Consider the following 23,077-nt stretch of genomic DNA (forward strand, 5'->3'; position numbering starts at 1 on the left):
ATTGCTTGCAGGGATCTGCAATATTTGATGTTAACTAGACCAAGGACTGATACTAGATCTACAGCCTTTCCCTGTGGAGAAAGGTCAAGACTGTAGGCCAGCGTATTCTTACAGGTCAAAGTTGGCAGGTCTGTCCTCGCCAGCTTGATGATGTGTTCAGAAGCACCATGAGGTGGCAGTTGTTCTTTGAAGAACTTGGTGAAATGGCTCAGAGGTTTTATTGGTGCAACTAAATAATTTGATAATAAATGAGAATCAAATTTTACTTCAGCGCATAAAATGCAGATGGCTATTTATAGTGTTTACACACATACATATATATATATATATATATATTTAGGCATATCTTGAAAGTAACAAATGAGGCAGAATGGCTATAGATAATATTACCATGTAGGGATTATGAATATCTCAAGTACATACCAAGGATGGTTTCCAAAACCTCAGTGCAAGTTACTTTTAGCAGGTGGTATCAGCACTAATAACCTGTATGCATATGCAGCTCTCCCTGGTGTAAGCTTGCAAGATTGCCCCTGGAAGCTTGCAAGTAGTGATAAGTGATATCCTAGTCATCCTTTTTCACTGCTCACCTCAAACTGATCAGAGTGTGAATGTCATGGCAGTTATAGGGCTCTCTCACTGCTCTCACAGTATATGTCAGTTGGCCATTTGCAAAGCAGCCCTCAGATCAGAGCAGATCAAAGCAGCCTTAAGTCATCTATAAGCACATTTCTATGATTTGTGACAGCACACAGTCTGGCCCTCAATCTCCTCAAGGCCCAAATTTGACACGTATTAATCCTCTTCACCTTCCCTGGTTTTCAAATGATTTGCATCTTTAAAGGTCAGGTCTTGAGCAGCCGACATTACCCTCCCATACACTGAGTTTTCTGAAATTACATCATCTGTGGATAAAATCATGCCACGAAAAAAGTTAGGCACAAGTGGATTTCAGAAGGAAGAAGATGTGAAGATGGATGAAGAAACAGAAAGGAGGCAAAAAATATTCCTTAAATAGTAATGAATGACTAACTCAGCTACCGGCATCTTTACAGGAATGTGACATAGTACAATCCAAATATCATTTAAAATAGTTTATGGAGTAGAGAAATATGTTTAAAAAACAGCTTAGAAACCTACAGTTCAAAGATGTAGAATGATATGTAAATCCCTTGGCATTTTTTTATCCAGCCCAAACTTACAGCCTCCTGTTTCACAGCTAAAACTCCTACTCTTTGTCTCTCAGTGACAATGAGTGTCACTGTAAAAGTCATAACTCACCATGCCCTAGAATTTGTCCTGTCCTGCTTGCTGTTTTTGCTAGTCTCAATGGAAGACAAAACAGAGAAAAAGGCTTTTATGCTGTACCAGAACACAAACTGACTTTCCGAGAACTGTTGTCAGACATAAATCTCTCCTGATCTCACCGTTGTATTTATCATAACAACAAAAATATAAATAGCAAAGAAATAATATTTTATATCTCTGTGGTGCCGTTTAGTCGTGGAAACCGAATGCTTTGCAGTTAGACAATACTTGCACTACCAGTAGCTTAAAAGAATGAAAGCCACGGATTTGATATTGGCAATGCAAAGGAGTCATATGTTGGGTGTAAATAGTCATTTATTGACACTTTTGAACAGCTGGAGTAGCAGAACACCTATCTTCACCAGAAGTTATCAGATGCTAGAGTGACTCACTCTGGTTAGAAGAGGTGATGGTCCTAAAAAACCTAATAACAAAGGGAAAACAGATTTTACATCAGATTCTGCAGGGTAAAAAAACCTGAAGACCTCAAGCAGTGTTTAGAAAGTCAAGGCTGCATTCAGTGTGGGAGCTATGAAATTATGCATGCATGTAGTAAAACAGATGGAAAAAATCTTACAGTATAAATAACCAACAACAGCAAGAAGATGGGAGAAGGAAAACTACGTTATCTCTACTCCACAGATGGAGGATTAGAGAGATTAAGGATCTTGCCCAATGAACTAAACCCTAGATTTAGGCCTCTGCTTTAACAATTCAATAGTCTTGAATGAACAATGTTGATATTGTTAAGTTTTGATCCCTTGTCTCCACTAGTATTCTAGGAGAGGAGACAAAATTGTCATTGATGTACCACCAAGAAACTGAGAAATTGGTTTGGGTCTTTTTTCACGTGAAAATTGATAGGTCTGCAATCTTGCATCTTTTGAGCTCCAAGACTGGAGAATAGAAGTTAGAAAGCTTGTCCTAGGTCACACAGAAGACCAGTGGAACTGGGGCATCCCGATTACTAATGTCCTACACTAATTATGAGCCCTCGGGACAGTGTGTTTGGCTGCTACATCATGTCATGTACAGGACTGCTGCTGAGTCTGGATAGTGAAAAGTTCACATAACTCAGATGGTTATAGAATGCAGTTCATCATCTAACAAAAGAATACACAATATTAAAGTAAGGCAAATATTAAAACAGACACATGGATAAAAAATGAGCCTGGTATGAAAAAAAGCAAGTTTTACGTATACAAAATACCAGGTAAAACTCTCCATTTCATATTCTAAATGCTTCCTGAAAATTTTAGAGAACTTAATCCTGTCAAAAATATCAGCTTTGCACATGAAATGGAACACCGTTTTGAACAGCAGTATTCCTTTAAGTTTCAAGACTTTCTAGTAACCCCCTCACTACTTTCTGTCTATGTACTTTATTGTCTCCTTCACATCCTGGACTAAGTGACCATGCATTGAGCTAAAATGTATAAAGATAATGACTGCAATGGACAGGTTTCCTTCAGCATATCCGTAAAGATAAACGATGCTTTTCTGTTGAGTATGAATACCACAATAGTAAAAGGCACCAATAGAAAACAGAAACAAAGCAAACACAGATAGCAACTCAATAGAATTGGCTACAAACTGACTCAAAAGAATCCCTCAAGAATGCAATACCAAATGTAAGAAACTATACAAGCAAGTTTGGGAACTTAGAACTGGCTGGAATGGGGCTCAATATAGTAAATAAAGTGTCGTCTCCTGTCTCATTCAGGAAAACACTCTTTATAAAGAAAAACACTTGAATCTATCATCCAGTTTTCCTTGTAGCTGAAAGAGCTTACAGGACTCTGAAAATTAGCTATCTGTTTGGGACAGAAAGCAGAAAACAAAGGAGAAATATAAAATTCCTCTATGGCAAACAGGCTGAAGGAGCAGGGGAGGAGATTATGCCCACAGATTTAACTAATGGCAAAGAGGAAATGCAGAGGAGGCATTTTTTCACTAGTGGCTTTAACTGACCAGCAGCTCCTGTTCCAAAGCCTGCTGGCTACTAATAGTGGTGTCACACAGACTTGCCCATACAGCCTAGGACAGGTAAAACAGTAAAGGACCCCTTTAAAGACCAGTCATTCCTCTAGAAAAGTCATAGCAAAATGGGAATAAGTGTATTTAGATATCCTATGGGTCGCCTTTTTTAAAACCAGTTTGCACAGTACAGCTAACTTCAGCGGAATTCTGAATGTTTTAATATACATTAAGCACATTAATTGTATTAAATACAATTACATATACTTATATTAATTCTTCTAGATAGTATAGGCTTTAATAATTTTATCAAAATGATATCATGTATCAACAATTATATTATTTTAAGGCACACTCAAGAAACATGGAGTCCTGAAGGAAACGCAAATTCACAGCAAAGTCATACAGAGTGAATCCAATTTTAATTTGTTCACTCTGCTAGGTCTGAAGCATCCTGTTGCTCACAAGTCTAATATGTCACAGGTCAGGCTCAGTTTTGTACTTGGAAATTCCCAAGGTTTTTTAAAATGGAATAATATTTATCACACATAATTAAATATTACAAGCTCTTGAATATGTACACATTGCTTCAGGTTTTTGGTAAGAGCTTAAGATGAGTTCCTGAACAATTTCTGATTTCTTTGTAATATATGACTGATGATTACTTTATCTATTTCTGTCACAGAAAAATGAAGGGAAAGAAAGGACAAAAAACATAAATCAGGCTGATTTCTTTTTAAGATGAAGTAACCAGTAACTTTTTCTATTATTATTTTCCTGTGCCTTTTTTAGAAAGGAAGATTGCCAAATCATGGGATCACTGCCACTGACTTCAGCAAAGTTAATCCTGCATATACTGTGGTAAGGCTGATCCCATAAATCACATATTCACTAAAGAATGGGAATGCATTTACAAAAACAGTGATTTCCAGCCCTTGCAAGTCAGGCAGGCAGACAGAGCCTGAATGTCACTTTTCTTTCCCTGACAAATGACTAGATCTACTGAACAAGAACAGATCCACTGTATAACATGCATGCAGAAGACACAACATAGCTTACCATGCATGTGCTATAGAATGGATGCACACAGGTAAACCTCCTGGGGGGCCAACAAGAAATAAGGCTATTACAACTGGGGCATGGGCCATAGGCGAGAAGAGCTGCTCTAATGGCTGTATTCAGTATATGGGGTATTGCCTCAGCATCCATTCATAGATTCTGCATTGTTTTAGGGAATCATTACCTTTGGGGACAGGACAATTTAAGTTCCTGAACTGAAAATGTTTAGCATACTTGCAGAAATGTTTGCCATACTTCTACCATTCTCCAGGCATCTGCTTATGATGACACTTAGCTTGGATAGACCTTGTGCAAGATGGCTATTCTGTGCTTTTGGATCATAGAATCATAGGATCATAGAATATCCCGAGTTGGAAGGGACGCACAAGGATTGTTCAGTCCGACTCTTATCATCTGATGGGTGGATCTCATCAGGATCATCTGATGATGACCACTATGCGTTAAGTTACAATAAATCAGGTCTAACCAAAACTAACGTGTTTGCATATCTTTGAACACAAATTCAATTTCCCAGCCTTATATCATTTGGGTTATTCTGTAAACCTAAATGAAGTACCACAATGTGATAAAAATGAACTTCTGTTTGGATATATGTGAAGTCCTGGTCTCAGCCAATTACTGGTGATGCAAACCCAGCATCTTACAAGGAAAAGGTCCTAGTCATTTCTCTGTGAGTTCTTCCTTGACGAAGGCTGGACTGAAACCTCAGTTCCACTGAAGTAGAAGTTTTGCTGGTCATTCTATGGCGCTGGCTTCTACCCTGGTTCTTTATCTGTAACCTTTAACAGTTGGTCTTATAACAAAGCTCACAATGAAGTGGGGAATGCAGCTGAAAATATATGTTTAAATAGACAAAGTGTGCTAAATGCTCATCGTCTTTACAAGATATGTTCATTCTTGAGTAGGCGCCACGAGGAAACATGGACAACACCTACGCTTTTTAAAATACACTGGTAAGAGTGCTTAGATAACCAGTCTGAGCTTAAGCTTGGGCAGCATTCCCTCACAAATACAACACAAACTGGCTGATATTTTGTGGTATTTATGTACCATACAGTGATATTTTCAGAGGAGATACAGTCTCCATTTTTGAAAGAGGTTAGATTTCCCATTTAGATACTTAAATAAACAGGTTGTTCAATATGATGTGCAGCCACAGGAAAAAAACTCATAAATGTTATAGCAGAAGCCTAAAACAATCAGATGTAGAATACAAAGTTTTTTGGTAGATGAAGCCCTAAAATCATGATTTGGCTGTATTTAAAGGATTAGCTCTATTCAACATGTTTGAAACCCTATGCATACTACAAAGAAAACTGAACTGAGGTACAGGTAAAAGCTATGAACTCCTGAAACAATTAATAGTTGTTTATGTCCTGCTGTGGGCAGAATGGCAGAGCCATCACTCAGGTTTCCCAAGCCAACTGATAACACAACCTTCCCATGCCAGTTCTGAGGCTGAAGATACGTCAGCGTGGAATCACTGAGGTCACTTCTCTCCTTTGTTATTCTCCTTTTTGGCCCTCTTCTAAATTCAAAATTGTTTTAGAGCTAACAGGATTTACAATCGTGTAAATAAAGGACATTATATTAGCTTGCATATCAGATATGCTTGTTTATTCTGTCCAAGGAAGAGCTAGTAATAGCATTTTCATGACATCAGAGGCGAAGCAAAGGAAGCCATTCCAACTAATTAATCTCAGTATTGTTTATAAAGAAATATAGGCAACTGATCTGTGTAATTGTTCTAAGGAGTCACAGTTTGCACAGTATGTTTAAACAATGTATGACTATTACGGGCAACTTTGAGGATGGATTTTTAATTTATCAATGCAAGGTAATTTCCAGAGTTTATCAGAAGTGTGAGGCTAACAATGGTGGAGATACAGAAAATTTTCAGGCTTGTCTGTACTTAAAGTCCAGCTGAGTTTGTGGGAGCAAAGACAAGCCTAGTCTAACACCCCTTAATTTATGAACCTCATAGCAAAGAGTTAATGGCAGGCATTAAGATTAAGATGATCAAGATACCAGATTTCCACTGATATTCTAAAACTTTGTGCAAGAGACAGAAGAACTTAAATAATGATTTTGATACATTGTTTTGATTTTCTTGTACCTGATTCTCACCTGAGCATTTGCAATTTCTAATCAGTGATTTGTTGAAACTACAGTACATTGAATATATACAAACACTGAAAGCATAACTCTATGGCTAAAAGGGGACTTGAATGTGGGAATTAAAGGAAATAACTTTGTTTCATGTGAAGAACACTAAGTGTCTGGAGAAGAGGAGGCTGAGGGGAGACCTTATCTCTCTCTACAACTACCTGAAAGGAGGTTGTAGCAAGGTGGGGGTCAGTCTCTTCTCCCAAGTAACAAGCGATAGGACAAGAGGAAACAGCCTCAAGTTGAGCCAGGGGAGGTTTAGGTTGGATATTAGGAAAAACTTCGTCACAGAAAGGGTGGTCAGGCACTGGACCAGGCTGCCCAGGGCAGTGGTTGACTCCCCATCCCTGAAGGTATTTCAAAGACGTGTAGACGTGGTGCTTGAGGACATGGTTTAGTGGTGGACTTGGCAGTGTTAGGTTAACAGTTGGACTTGATGATCTTAAAGGTCTTTTCCAACCTAGACAATCCTATGATTCTATGATTCTAAAATTCACCTTTTTTTTGAAAGTGAAGGTTGAATTTTAGGGGGATTTGGGAGCAGATCATTTAAGTTAAAGTTAACCAGCCTTGTAAGAAATTGTATTTCTAAGCTTCATTTTGTTTACTTAACAAATATTTTTATTAATTCTTCATACTTTACATTAAACCTCATTGAGAACTTTAGGGGATACCAGGCTATAAACAAAGCAAATTAGTAATCATTACCATCGCAACATTTTTTCACCATCTGTATTTTATCAAATAATCACCGCATCTTTTCTCTACCTTCCCTTCTGTCAATATATATGAATCGGTGATTTTTACTTGTGCACTGGCTTGTCAGTATATAGGTCAATTCATGTTTAACTGGTAGTCATGTTCATGATGCTACTGAACACAAGATTTCAACTCTATATAGGCTGGGGAAACTTCAGGGCTATGGTGTGGAAAGGATGTCTGTTAGCTCTCTACTGCCTTGCATGCTATCCCTTTTGCAGGCACAGTGCTACTCTGTTGTAATGCTGCTTTGCTATCTAATAATTAAAAACTAGACGTGCCTTTCACCTTCTGTACCCTATAAACTTCTCCCATCTCCCTGCCCCATTGCCACCCTCTAAGCCTAAGCCTAAGGTACATCCAGGTGATCCATTTTCTCTGGAGTGACTGCAGATCAGTAGCTGAACTCAACTCGCCTTAAGGCCTTCAGCCTTTCAACAACGCCCTTTGGTGGGAACATTACTATCATTTGCAGCTTCCTCTACCTCCATTCAGAGGTCCTCAAATCACTTTCCATCTCTCTTTACCCAGCTTCCCTGCAGCAGCTCACCTGGTGTCCTCAGCCAGCCGAATTCCTTCCCCAAAATACTTGTTGTTGACCTGTGAGAAAAGAGGCATAATATCTGAGACAGCTGATGTCTTCCACCAGAAACCAGAACAGAACAGGCTGCCTTTTTTTTTTTCTTTTTTTTAATTCCGAAGACATCTTTGAATTTTTTTCATAATGTTTGAAGCACACCAAAAATTATTCAGAAAAAGCAGGCTTTGTTAGTTAGCAGCCACCAGCGTTTGAAATGGCACTGCTCATGACTGCTGACCTCAGCAGCCCAAGACCATCAGGTAGGCCTCCAACAAAGACAAGAACAGATTAAAAATCACCGCTGATATGCTAAATTAATCTGTTTTTAGGGCTTTTCATTTTCCTGCCTTTTTGAGGCTGTGTCCAAAGAAGGGCAATGAAGCTGGTGAAGGGTCTGGAGCACAAGTCTGGTGAGGAGAGGCTGAGGGAGCTGGGGTTGTTTAGTCTGGAGAAGAGGAGGCTGAGGGGAGACCTTCTTGCTCTCTACAACTACATGAAAGGAGGGTGTAGTGAGGTGGGGGTCAGTCTCTTCTCCCGAGTAACAAACGATAGGATGAGAGGAAACAGCCTCAAGCTGCGCCAGGGGAAGTTTAGGTTGGATATTAGGAAAAACTTTGTCACTGAAAGGGTGGTCAGGCACTGGACCAGCCTGCCCAGGGCAGTGGTTGAGTCCCCATCCCTGGAGGCATTTAAAAGACGGGTAGACGTGGTGCTCGAGGACATGGTTTAGCGGTGGACTTGGCAGTGTTAGTTTAACGGTTGGACTTGATGATCTTAAGGGTCTTTTCCAACCTTAACGATTCTATGATTCTATGAGCTTATGGTGGGTTATACCTCCAAAGTGCCCACTGACTTCTAAGGTTAAAACCTAACCTTGAACACCCACACAGCACCAGAAGGGATGGCCTTCCTCTATGCTGCTCAAAGGGAGAAGGGCTGCCAGCCCAGCCCAGGTGTCCCACCCTCACCTGTAACGTCTTGCAGCCCTAACCCTTGGCTGCCTCCTTCTCGTCTTTTTACTGTGCTTCACTTCTGCTTGTTCTTCTGTGAGGGGAAGGGGTGGCCATTTTGTTGGCTCCAAACCATCGGCAGTATGGGAAGGTGGCAGCCATTTTGTGTATGAGACGATTCATGTGTTGAGAGTTTTCTCTTCCATGAAAAATTTTTAAAAATCACTAGGTCCACAGAGGAATAGTAAATTCTGCAAACACTGGTTGTGTTATGACTTTGCAGAGAATTTCTTTTGGCTGCCAGCTGTGCTAGGTAAAAGACCTACTCGCAGTGACCTGTGGCCAGCACACAGCTGCTGGACCTGTCACCCAGCCAGTCTGTCCTTGCAAAACCTGCTGAGCGTAAGGAGTGGGGATGACAGTGGAATTCCTGTGTTTATATGGGAGCTATTTAATCGAAATAAAGTTTTGCTGTCATACCTTCCTGTTTTCAGAAGTTATCCAGCCATTAGCTTCCTAATCAAAAGAGATGTGGCAGCATGCCACAGAAACTGGGCCTCCCTTCCAGCATGTAGCCCAAAGTATTTCCAAACCCCAGACTGTGCCTAGAAAAACATGTCTCGGGTGAAAAGTTGACTTTTACGCTATACACATGGGAACATATATTCATTTAAAAGAGCTATATACAGAAATAGCATGCACCAAGACTAACAGACCACTTTGGAGAAAACCCCAATAAGGAGTGAAGCCAACCAAAAAATCGCCACAGGTCCAGGTTTTCACTTGTTGTTCAACAGATACATGTTCATGAGGGAAATATCTCACAAAATTACGTGGTAGGATCTCCACATATTAAAACTAATGTCTGAATTTGCTTTACAGCACATTGTAAATTCAAAGGCCTTTTATATATAGTGTTATAAATCTCTGTTTTACTGTGTGCAATAGAAATGAGCTAAAGAGGTCCTCTGAATCCTTTGGTTGGTGACATGAGTGGTCCTTGTCCTTTCACACTTCACCTAAGGGCAACAGGAAGCAAAATACCAAGTATACTGGAAATCTGACTGCTTGGCATTACTTCCTGGCGGTTAAAAAGGAATTTTTGTTCCTATAGATTTTAGTTTGGGATTATTAATAAATGACAATTTATACAAAGTCTAGGCATTCTTGTCAGCAATCTGAAGAGATATTTTATGAATTTCAAGGATCCAAGTGTAATATTCCTGACTCAGAGCTGACTGAAGGCTTCTTAGCAGCAGAAGCTGTATTGCTTTTCTCTGCATTGTAGGTGAGGGTCATGTTCCTGACTTGGATCAAGCTGCTCACATTGTGGAAGGGGAATGGCAAGAGGGAAGAGGGCAGAAGGCCAAGGGTTTGAGGCTCCTGCCATGAAATGGAGAGGCTACAGAGTGGTTTTCATTGCTGAGAGGTGGCAGTGCTTCCCCCAGCCTCAGCTGCTGCCCCATGAGCCCTGGCACTCATCTCTGGCAGCAGGGATGCTTAACAGCACCTACAGCATGGGAAAGGTAAACAGTGAGGCCATAGCCATTTTTTCATGCCCGTAATCTACTCTCCTGGTCAACTGCTGACTATGCTAGGGTTGTCCCTGGCCCAACTTCTGCAAACAATCCTTGAAAATCAAGAGCTCCTCATCAATAAGGGTATTTTCCATGAAAATTTGACAATAAAAAGTAATCAACTATATTTGCTAAAAATATATCAACTCACTGAACTCAGTGGTCCTTTTGTTTTAATGCTCATGTGAATGAGTCAGATCATCACAGCCTGACAATCCTGTGTTATCCAGGATGTCAGGGTTGAGGCTCACTGCAATCCTTTCTGTCCTTAACATCTATGAATCTACAATTCAACTCAATATTTGTTATAATTAAATGTCATGAGGGTGTGGATTTGGCTTGATCTCAGGGAACGCTTCTAGATAGTATAGAGGTTTGATGTGCATGTGAAGCTTCATCCCTGTACACATGAAACTGCAGTTCAGCTGAGGTCATAAGCACAGTGCAGAAAATGGCAAACACTTTAATGCCTCCTGCCTTGCACTCAGCGTGAGTCGTGAGTCCTGGATTCCCCCGGCGCATATCCCAAAGATCAGCTCAGCATGATTGCTTCTAAGCAGATTTCAGGCTGCAGATTTCTACTCATGTCAAGTACCTACATGTCTCATTTCAAAACCCTTTTGTGAAATGATCTGTCTTGTATAGATGCAACCTGAAACTGAAAGAAATGTTCATATGAAAATTTATACCAAACCACCAGGATTTACTTAGTCTAAAGCCAAGCACGATTCTGTTCTCAAAAGTCAGTATATTGACCTTGATATCCAGACCATATCTGAGAATGGATGTCACATTATGCATAAAAATATTTTCTTCATAGCTAATGATGGGCACTAAGTGTGCACTTTCTCACTTCCTTTCCTGGTGCGCGTCTGGACACTTACATTTGCCAGCCTGGGGAGTTTTGTTTTAAACAAAGGATAAGTGGTTTTTTGGGTATTGTCACACTTTCACTGTGTGGTAACAAATGTCCACGACAGGGGTTGTTGTTTTTTTATTGCATGAGATATCAGCGATGTGGAATCTGTGTATGTGTTGGTGTAACTAATTTTATCTCTGTAACTGTTCTTGCCCTTGAACACAATGCCATGGACATATTAACCTAAACATGAATGAACAGCTTTTAGAAAAATTTTGACTGTTAAAAAATGGGCCTCATTTGGACATGCTAAAGCAAAGACTACATGCATTCACTGCTTGTCAGCAGATAATTTACATCAAACATCAACAACATAACATTCTTCCAAAACTAAAAGCATATCTGTAAATTCAAAAATAGAGAGAAATAGAATCTTAAGATTACTAACTAAACCTTACCTCCTACTCTGACTGTATCAAGGTGTAGATCTACTCTGTGTTTTTCATAGGAATCTTTGAGGTATAAAAAGGCTAAGAAATGTTTCTTCTTTCCATGCTAATGAGGAGCCTGTATCTCCTCTGTGCACTCAAGTGAAATCAAACAGAAATGCTGGCCTAGCCAACTGGAAAATCAATTATTTACACAGTGCTATATGCAAATATCTAGAATCAAATTTTTCACACTTGATTAGTAAGCTTAATTGCATTTTCAAAAGCCTAAGAACCTGAGCTCTAGTTTGTATGGTACTTATACATAGAAATTAGACAAATAGCTTTACACAATGCTAAGAGAAAATTTTGCATAATTCATGGGTCTTTGACAGTAGGAATTTTATTTCCATACCTGTGAGTATGACTGCACCAGCCTGTTTGCCACATATACTCTTTCTGCAGTACTTGATGTATTTTTCTTTGTGAATTTACTTGCCAGTTGATGTGACTTTTCCTGTCTGCATTGAAAAAGGTTCCAGTTTCTTGTGTTTTGCTGACTAGTATTTGATGACTAATGTTTGCATGTATGTTTCTGTACTTCACAGCAGTCCTCCAGTGCTTTCCCGTTCTCTGCTACCTTTCTGCTTGGTTAACTATCTGCATCCCAATGATTCTTCTACTTTTCCACGCCTGGGTGCTGTTTCAGCATCCAGGATTTTGGAGGACAACGATAAAGAGACTGGTGAGATACACCCTTGTTACTGACGAGGAGCTCCTCTTTGAAAGCCAGGATTTCTTGTTGACACAGTGACTCTCCCAAATGCTGAGGACATCTGTGTAGAAAACTGTGGAGGATGAATGAATCCTGAGCCTTCTGAACAACCAGAGGAATGTTCTGTTTCAGGGCAGAAGATGGACAGCATGGCAGAACTGTACAGTAATGAGACACATAAGGAAGCATTTCCCATCCAGCAAAGTTTTGGAGGAGTTCACCTGATTCAGCATTTTTGCATAGCTCTTCAATCTTCATTGATTGTAAACAATCTCTTCTAATAACATTAAACATTGTAAGGGCTGCCTGTAGACATACAGATGCAATTACTGATATGGTCTCATCCAATCCACTCTCCCCTTACCTCAAACTCAAGGCCTGTGGCTGCTTCATTTTTTGAGTGCTAAACATGTCCCACTGCACATTATAAAGCCAGATGCTGTTGTTCACTCGTCCAGACCATGACCTCACACAACCAGTAGCAGTATGTGGTTCATTGCAGCAAGATTCGTAATTTGGCACTGAGAAAGCACAGCTTGTCATCTTGTGCAAACTGATATAGCCTGAGTAAGGTAAAGTTAACATGCAGAGCTAGGGCTTTTTTTTCCTTTCTGTTTTCTACAACCAATATAAACAAAGTGCCAAGACATTCAAGGTGAGTTTTGTTATTATCTGCTAACTAATGGCCTAATGAGAAGGGGTAAGAAAAAAGAAGATGAGCCAGAAATCTGTCAAATTCACTGAAGAAAGCAAAAACAGATGATATCTTTCTCAGGAGGAAAGAAAGTCAAGCATCTGTCTGATGACTTGCTTTCACATTGGGCAGCACTGTTCTGATATGAGACAGCATTTACCTGCCCCACAACAGTAACCAAGGGGAGAGGCAGCCAGAGGCAGCTCTTGGAGTTGATGAAGAGACAAATGATTTTGCACAAGTGCACATTATTACTGTTGGTTTCTCAGAGACCACAGTAGCCTCAGGCAGTGCAATGATCCAGTCGTATACGTGAGTCATTGAGAATACTGCCTGCTCAGTGGAGAAATTTTCTCTGCAGCACCATGGTCTGTTTATCTCCAACACCCTTCAGGGCAGACAGGGCTGCTGGTGATGGGGCATGACCTTCTGCTTGAAAGTGAGGTTTTGAGCACACTGCTGAACTCATCACAAGAGACTGGTAGAAAACCTGACCCTCCCCAGACCTTTTATGTTTTTCAGTGGTTATAAAGCTTACACATCAGATGATCATAAGTGGATTTTATTTGTTTGATCAGAACATTTTTGTTAACAACTGATTAGATTCTTGTAAGGCAAAGTACCTCAGGCTGAGAGCACACTGAATGGCTCATAAAAGCATTGGCTTTCACGCATGTCAGCAAACTACAGTGTACACAGTGGTCTCTCTTGTCAAAGCAATGTATTTAAGATATGCCATTCTGTGAAAAATGATTCTTGTTTCCATAAAAGCATAATTCCCATGTGTAAAAGATATGATGAACAAAGTCTCTTTATTTCATTCAACAAAGACAAATGTAAGGTCTTGCACCTGGGAAAACATAATCCAGGAGTGCAGCACAGACTGGGATGTACCTGGCTGGGGAGCAGCTCTGGGGAAAGGGACCTGGGGGTCCTGGTGGGCAGGAAGCTCAACATGAGTGCACAGTGTGCTGCTGCGGCAAAGCAAGCCAGTGGGGATGCTGGGTTGCATCAACAAGGGCATCACCAGCAGAGACAAGGAAGTCATGATCCCACTCTACTCAGCACTTGTCAGGCCACACCTGGAATACTGTGTTCAGGTTTGGTTCCCGCCATACAAAAAAGATGTGGACAGGCTGGAGGGGGTCCAGAGAAGGGCCACAGAGATGATCAAAGGGCTGAGAATCCTGCTGTATGAGGAAAGGCTGAGAGAGCTGGGTTTGTTCAGCCTTGAGAAGAGAAGGCTTAGGGACCACCATGTTCCAGTGTTTAAAGGGTGGCTACAGAGAAGACGGAGACTCCCTTTTTACAAGGAGTCACATGGAAAAGACGAGGGGTAATGGGTACAAGTTACTCCTGGGGAGATTCTGACTGGACACAAGAGGAAAATTTTTCACAATGAGAACAATCAGACACTGGAATAATCTCCCCAGGAAACTGGTGGATTTTCAACATTGGGCACTTTTTAAGATTCTGCTGGACAGGGTGCTGGGCCACCTTGTGTAGCCTGTGCTTTTGGCAAGACAGGTTGGACCAGATGATCCTTGAGGTCCCTTCCAACCTGGTATTCTATGATTCTATTGTTCTATGATATTTTCACATTCCAGGTAGGAACACGAATCTTCTCTGAATTTGTTGTTCTTGCCAGTTGCCATCTGGGAACACCTCTTGTTCTTTGCCTTCATGAGAAATACTTTCCTTTGTTCTCATCAAGTAGAATTAATTGAAACTAGAGCAAGCAAGCAAGCACTCACAAGCGAGTGTTCGAAGTCATCCACTTAAGCACTCTTTTCCTGCGCAGTCCCTTAAATGCACGGTCCACAATCAACCTGTAGCTTCTCAGGAAAAACTAATACATCTTACTGTGCAGGAGTCTTGCTTAAAGGCTTCAGGGGCAAGGGGAATGGCAGATAAGATTTTTTTTCCAAAACAATAGCAATGATTTAAAGACTGTGAGCATTCCCTGTGGTTTTTGGAGCAATGTCCCAGTTTTTTCTACATATACATGAGTTTGTGACTCTGGTGTTGGAGACGCTGCCGCACTGAGCAACCAAGCCATTAAAAAGTAGAGAGAAACATCTCTTTAACCACATTTGTTTAGAACATCTCATCCTGGTGCAGCAGGCAAAGTATGGGTGCATGGCTGCCATTAATACGTTAATATCACATGGAAACAGGCAGGTAAAGCCACGAAAAATCTCCCATGCCTTCTATGTTTTATGGGCCACGCTGCTGTGCTGCTGCTATAGCCATAAGATTGGCATGGCAGAGATCCTAAGAACAGAGATTGTCATAGTACTTATATTTTTATCGTCTCCACTAAGCATGACAGTTCTGCAGCACAGTGCTTTCCCAGCATATTCTGCCTTTTTCCTGTGCTCAGAAAATGAAATTATTTCAGAAATAGTTGATTCCTGGTTAGTATTCTCGTCTTCTTCCTGGTGCTATGACCTCATTTGAGCTTCTAAATGACCTGTCAAAATGGTGTGTGTTTTCTATAGATAAATCCATTCAGTGTGGAGATCTCAGCATCTTTGTATGAGAAACTCCTAGGGGCGTGGCAGACAGAAGAGTTGCCTTCATGCTAGCTGACAGCAACTTGAAAATGCTTTGGTACACCGAAAGGAGATGAACCAGTAGAAGTGTGTAGGTTGACCACAAGTCCTGCAATTCTTGTTGATTCCAGCTGGCTCTGCTATATAATCACAACACATCACAAGAGAGGATCCAGAACACAGACAACGAGCTCACCATCTGGAAAAAGCACCGTAGGATTCCTGCCCAGAATGCTATGTGCTTACTTTGAAATAGGCCCCTGCTGTCTTTATGCCATTGTTGTAGAAATTAAGTAGGAAACAGCTGGCCATGCAGACACAGTTATTGCAGAATATCACTTCTGCAATAGGGTAGCAAGAAGGTCACTGAAAATGTCCATGTGAAATGAGCTCTCCATATGCACATGACTTTGTCAGCTTGCAACATCTATTTTGGAGGTGGAGCTCAATTGCTTTCACTTCTTTCGCTTCCCTAGTAAGTTAAGTATCAGCAGCAATGTCAAGAAAAAATCTTGCACTGATTACAGGGATAATAATGGAAGATAATGATAATATATTAAACTTTTCGATGATTGTGCGTTCAAATGGCATTACAAAGAACTATTGCTCAGGACAAACTAGTTCTTCATGTCTGAGCTCCCCAAGACATAGACATTAAACAAAGTTAGTGATTTTGTCAAGATAAAAGAAAACATTCTTTTCTCTAGTTGACATTTTAGAGTAGTTTAGAGAAGAGCTTGTTTCAACTGTGTGCTTTGAAGGAAAAGTCAATGTATGGTAGGAAGGAGAAAATGCTGAACTCGGAAGAGTGACTTAATCCCAAAGAATGCTTAAGTATGAGGAAACTGAAGCAGGCAAATATATACAGATGGCTTATTGTTTGTCTGGATTTGGATATCACTTATGCTACCAGAAGTAAAGATTAATAGATTTGGATGTTTTTCAAGGCCTGTGTCTGTCTGCTTCCACCATCATGCATGCCTGAAGACATGAACTGTAAGTCAGATTGCCCACGAAAGGGAACTCTGTGAAGGGTTATGCTAAGACATTGGGGAGTCTGTGGCTGCTATACTAATCACAGTGTCCAAACTCAGGGACCACAGGTTTTCAGCTCTCAGAAAGGGGTGATTAGGCACCAAAATCAGAGGGAGGAACAGAATGATCATTTTACTATTCTCAGCAACCTCAAGAATGTCCAAAAGGGGTGGCTTGACCAGTTTCCTGAGGACACACACTTTGCATAAGTCCCGTTTTAACTCAGGATCAGCCCCTTTAATTTTTTTCTTCAATTTTTTTAATGAAATTAAAAGGATGCTTGCAAATATGTAAATGTGTTATCAGATCTGCATTACCTGAGCTAGGGATTTTCTGGTTGCACAGTAGGGTAATAGCCTTTGACAAACACTCAGTAAATCTCTGCCTGAGGAGAAGGAGCTAAATTTTTTTTTTAACAGACTTAAGTTTGGCTCTAGGGTTGATTTAGATCAGTACTGCTACAAACAGACAGGCCTGCCTGACTGCTATAGAATGTGTTTCAAATAATAATGAATGAATACACAGCAGATTTGAGAAACAGCTATACATTGAAGTCTGTGTACCATAAGTGGTGCCTGGATGATTTGCATGTACTCTCACTAAATATGAAAGTAACTCATATGTACTTAGATGCAGGTATTTATATGTGGAAATATTAATAAAAAAAGGCATTTCCTTCCTTAACAGATGTATGTATTTATGTTGTGCAGGCAATGTAAATATCACACTTCTAATATTAGGAGTGTACAATGTGTGCACTATTTCTCCAGCCTCAGTTTTTTAGTCTAATTTCTTAACCATCTATAATGTCTGACAGTCCAATAATAGCTTTTGAATCCGTTGGTTGATTTCAAGCATGTTTCATAAAAGGATAGAAATTACATTCCTCTTAATTTCCTGAAAATCAATGGATTAGTGCTGCCACCACCAAGAGAAATGTTGCAGGACAATACCTGTTTGGATTTGAACGCACTACAGCAGGCATTAATTTCTGCATAGCCAGGCATTAGAGAAGGTGGGAAAGAGAGGAAGTACAGGGGGAAAAAAATGAGATGCTTTAAGATGAGACGGCAAAGAGTGATTTTGTGAAAGGGTCAGGGACTCAGGGTTATTAAAAGGGTAGCATAGCATACTGCATACTGCAACCAGCATTTATTATTCTTCGGTTCATGAAACAATTTTTTTAAAAAGCTGAAAGGAACATAGACACGTTTGGATTAACTTCTATATTTTCTGCTATCTGATAGTAAATGTTCTGTGTTGCATTTTGCACAAAGCAAGCCTCCTAGACAACTTAAGCTTTTTCAATTAGAGCAATATACCAGCTCTCTTTTAATGCTGTGGGAATATATTCAGCAGACAGGAAATAATTTCTATGAGAAATGGTTAGCACTTCAGCTTGATTAAGGGTAGCACCATCAGGGTCAACTTTCTGTTGCATGACTTGCTGTCCTGACTATCACTTTCCTTCTACTCGCATGGAAGTGAGAAGTATTTTAAAAGTGTAGAATTATGTGAGAAATAATCACCTCCAAAATTCCTCCTGGAATGGCTAGACAGCTTTCTTATGACACAAGGTGCTGGCAAAAATTAAGTTGCATTGCTTCATGTCCATGTACTCTTGTGAAAGCTCTAAATCTGGCTTAAAACCAAGTATTTTTATCTGAGTGAGGAAAGCATCCTTTACCAGTCAGACTTTGCATCTTTGTATTCTGCTCTAGCTCTCTTAATGAAATTGCAGAAGGGGTTCTCACCATGCTGAGATAAAGCAGTATGAGGAAAAAGAAATTGCAGGGGATTTTGCAGGTCATATAGATATTCCAGCAATGCAAATCCAGTCAGCAGTAGTCCTTCAGTATTCCAGTCTCCAAATACAACTCTTCAGATCTGTGCAGAGTCACAAATGAGTTGGAGCAGTAGGAAGCTGCCAGAAATCTGCCCTGGGACAGAGTTACGGTTGTGGTCATTGCCAGGCTCATACTGTGGTTGTTATGAAGTATCTCTCTCAGGAAAGTTGTAAAAGGTATGTACAACCTGCAATTTTCTTTTTGTTGTTCTTCATGTTAGGCATGCAATGTATCATGCAACCTTCACCTAGACCCACTGTAGTGTTTTAGCATAGGAAAAAAAGTCTAGAGAACCACTTTTCTAATTGTGTCACAGCCCATTTTCACAGATTGACTATGTAATGGGTTCTAATTTGCTTTCAAAAGTACCCAAGGCACAGGAATACCTGACAGAAATATTCTGGAAACCTATCACAGAAAATGCTATTTTTTCACAGACACATAATTGCATGAATTCAAATAGGAATCTGACATTAATATAGGCATTGTGGTTTATGTTTATGTATGAACCCTTTGCTTCAGGACACAAAATAATCACTAACTAATACAGATTGAGAAAAATTCCTCCTCTGGGAAGGCTTTACGTGATGAGATTTTTCTCAGCTTTCTTTAAACTGTCTGATCACTGCAGAACATAGGGTAAATGCTATGAACTAAAAAGATCCCTTAGAAAATCTGACTTCTTTCTCATTATTATTATTCTCCTGAGTAATGCATACATTTCTCACTAGTGATGATAAAAATCATGATGTCCCTCACCAGGAAGAGTCAGCCTCCCTGGTTTCTTTTCCCAGCTATAGTTACAGAACTTTGATATTAACCCAACATCCACATCCAGGCTCAAAAATGAAACCTTGTTTCAAGTCAATTGAGTCACCTTATTGACTTTGCTGTAATTACTCTTACTGCCTTATGCAAGGGGAGAACTGAAACCCCAGACAAATTAACGTTCTTCAGTTTTGTCTTTGACGCTGAATACCAGTGGTCAGACACTTTGGCTGGTATGTTTTCCTCACCTTTAAAAATGCTAAATATCGCCTTCTTTAAAAGTTTTCCTCCTCCCCCCCTGATCTCAAGATTTCCTAAAACTAGGTGGTGGAGTGAATTTTCTTTCCATTGCAAGGAGGAAAACAACTAAACAAGGGTCTTTCTGTCCACTTGTCAGAAAGCATTCAACAGAGAACTCCCACCAGAGACCAGATCCAGCAACTGTCCAGGACAGCTGCAGAAAACTGAAGAAGCAACTGAATGTTGCAGGCCAGGTTATGGTCTCCACGTCAGCAACATAAATCCTAAAAATTGTTTCAACTGGTAATACTTAGCGGTTTCATAAGCTCTATGCCTTCCAGAAGTGCTGAGTACTTTTAGCATGCACTGCACAGGCCAGGAGAGCCCATGAGGCACTTGCTTCTCCTTTGATTGCAGCAGTACTATTTCTGTAACTAAAGATTGGTGACCAAAACCTCTTGAATGTGCAGGTTCCTAGATGTGCCTTGATAAGTAAATAAAAATAAAAGTGATGATTCCTCTCAGGTGCCACTTTTACTCCCAGTCAGCTCGATAAATTTCATGGAGGGAATGTGGATAAAAATAGCATTCAGTACTGTGCAAAAATAATTATTAATTAAAGAAGTTAATTTATTTAACAATGTACCGAATACTTTGCAGCACTAATTTATTTATCTCAACTCAATTTTAAAAGTCTCTGTTAGAAACATCAGCTAAATCAAGTATTTCTCAATTACAGAAGGGTCTAACTTATCTGCAATTTAATGTGACTAGATATTATTAGCTTCACTTGTGCTTATGTACTCCACAGAGTAGTCCTATAGGAAAACTCATTGTTGGGTACTTTTCGTGTCTTCTTTTCCATCTCTGTATCAGAGCAGCTACAATGCAAGTGTGGGATTTTATTTGTGAGTTCAAAAAAGGTGCTTCTCCTTTTTTTTGGTGTGAGTTTTGGACCTTTTCAGACCAGAAAAGAACATCAGAAAATACCTCTTGTAAACAAGAAGTGGTTAAGTATTTTGCTTGGAGACAGAGTTCCTACGTCTTTGGGAACAATGTTACTTGAAATGTTTGTTATCACTTCCTCTTTTAAACAGTTAAATAAAGAGACCTTAAACCAAAGGTTCACAGTGATATTAGCAAAAGGTTAAGATAATATTTTTAGATTTCTTTTTTTCATCAATGATTTCAAAGGGGAAAACCAGCATAATTTAATTTTAATTGCTGGTCCCATTTCCACAGAATGGTGTGTATTGATAAAACAGATGTAATCACACCCTCTCTGAACACTCTTACATACTATAGTTGTGGACCGGGTAAATGAACCAGAACAGAATAGGAGGAAGTATGGGTTACATGAAAACACTATAAACTGGTGTGTAAATACTTTATCAGAAATGTGCTTTTATACAATGCTGTTTGAATCATTTGGCAGTCAGTCCTCCAGAGGCTAATTTCATAGTTGATCCTGGTCCCTCACAGTCCCAGTGAGACAGCACTGCAGGTGTGCTGGAGCTTTGCGAGGAAGTGAAGGGATCAGCTGCATCAGTAAATTACCTCCACCTTCTCTCACCTTGGGCAGGAACAGAGGCACCCTGAAGGATCTTTCAGGGCTTCAGGGTGTTGCTAGTTGCAACAGCCCTCCTCTGGGTCATTTCTTAGGCAGGGATTGTTACAGTACAGCAAAGCTTTGGCCATCCTCTTTTTGTCCTGATGTACTTCCTACGCTGTGAATGCAAGCCCCATCTCCATGCTGAATGGGCCTTCTGGAATGGTGTCTGAAATCATTTACAATGTTCTCTTGGCATTCAGGAATGAGTGAAGTTTTGGGGTGTCTTTCAAAAACAAAATTTGTGTAGGTGGCTTTGAAAAGAAGAAAAGGTTATAAAGAATGGGGAGAAGAGAAAGTAAACACGAAAGAGTAAGAGGGGAAGACTGGAAGCCACTGATGTGAAAAAAGATAAAAGATCCAAGGCATCCAGGCAGCCAAAGAGGCTATAATCCTAGGACAAAGTTCAAAGTAATTTACTGAGCTACGTTTTTGTAGTACTGGAAGTTCCTGAATAATCTCTAGTCAAAAAAGAAAATTATTCTTTTTCCCCTGAAAAAATGGGACCATTTTAGATGTTTAATGAAAGAATGGGATTAAATGATATTGTAATATACAGTCCAATTCATGCTTTTTCTGCATTAGTGATTAACTAAATAAGCTGAAAACATCTGCAGAGAGAGTAACATATTCAGATCAAAATGAAATGAAAGCAGGTTGTTTTTCCAGCAAAAGATCAAGTAAAAAACTCCAAAATGTTTCAGGTTACCTGAACTCTACTGCTTAATACAAAATTAAATATTTCATTTGATGATTATTTCATTTGCTTTTTTCACCCTTTTCAGCTGGAAGTATTTTGTCCAGCTGCACAGCTGATACACCCATTTGACCTAGAGGGCAAGCACTACATTTAGAAATAAATCCAAGAAAAAAGCAAGGAACAAATGCTGAAATATTTTGTGTCCCTTCTATTTTTCTGCATCTCAGATAACAAAACCAAAGCTTTAGGAATTCTACCTTGAAATCCAGAGAGAAAGCTATCTAGTACAAGGAGATAACCTGACATCTTTTTCAGTGTTTCAAATCACTGTTACTGCAAGAGTGACAAAGACAAGAAAGTATTTGAAAATGCCTTTTAAAAAACTTGTAATGGATTTGTTCTCGTAAGTGAATGAATTAGGATATAGAACTGGCCTGAAAAATTCCTTATGGGTTTATAAGTCGCAGAAAGTCTCTGGGGAGTTAGATTCTGAGCTATAAACCTGCCAAAGTACACAGATCTATGCGGTGTAGACAATGTTTGGAAGCTGACAAATTTCCACAACAAAGACACCTCTGATACTGAAAACCAGACCTCTTTGGTTTTCTGTCTCCTGTGTTAAATCACACTTAGCATAGGCTTAACTGTAAGGTAACAATGATTATGTTAGGAAGAAGGAAAATTCCAGATAATAGTAGAAAAACAAAAATAAGTGTCGTTGTTCTCAATTTAACAAACCTAGGAGGGTTTCTTCCTTGTTCCCTTTGATTTGCAAACTCCTGATTGTTTCAGGATTAAATCCTGAAATGATTTAATGCTCATTAGTGTTCTAGATGTGTTTTGCAAAAATATTTATCCTTCCCTTTCCTTGTCCTTTTCCTCTGTTTATTTCAATGCCAAATGAAAAATAATTACTCCAACTTATACTACCATTCAAAACTGTTCTTGTGAAATGGGCCTGGGACAACATGCTTCATCGCCTGCTCAGTGCATGGATTTATATTGGCTAGCATCAGGCCAATAGAAATGATAAATACTGAACCCAGCTTTGATTCCTTCCATCAGTAGAGACCTTCAGCTGTTTCTCTCTCCCACTCACTCTTACAGCCTCCTTGTATTTAGTCATTCACTTGCATGAAACCTTGTAACTCCAAATATCTTTCAGATCCC

Source organism: Platalea leucorodia, assembly GCF_965183815.1.
Source record: "Platalea leucorodia genome assembly, chromosome: Z".
In the NCBI taxonomy this organism is placed as follows: Eukaryota; Metazoa; Chordata; class Aves; order Pelecaniformes; family Threskiornithidae; genus Platalea; species Platalea leucorodia.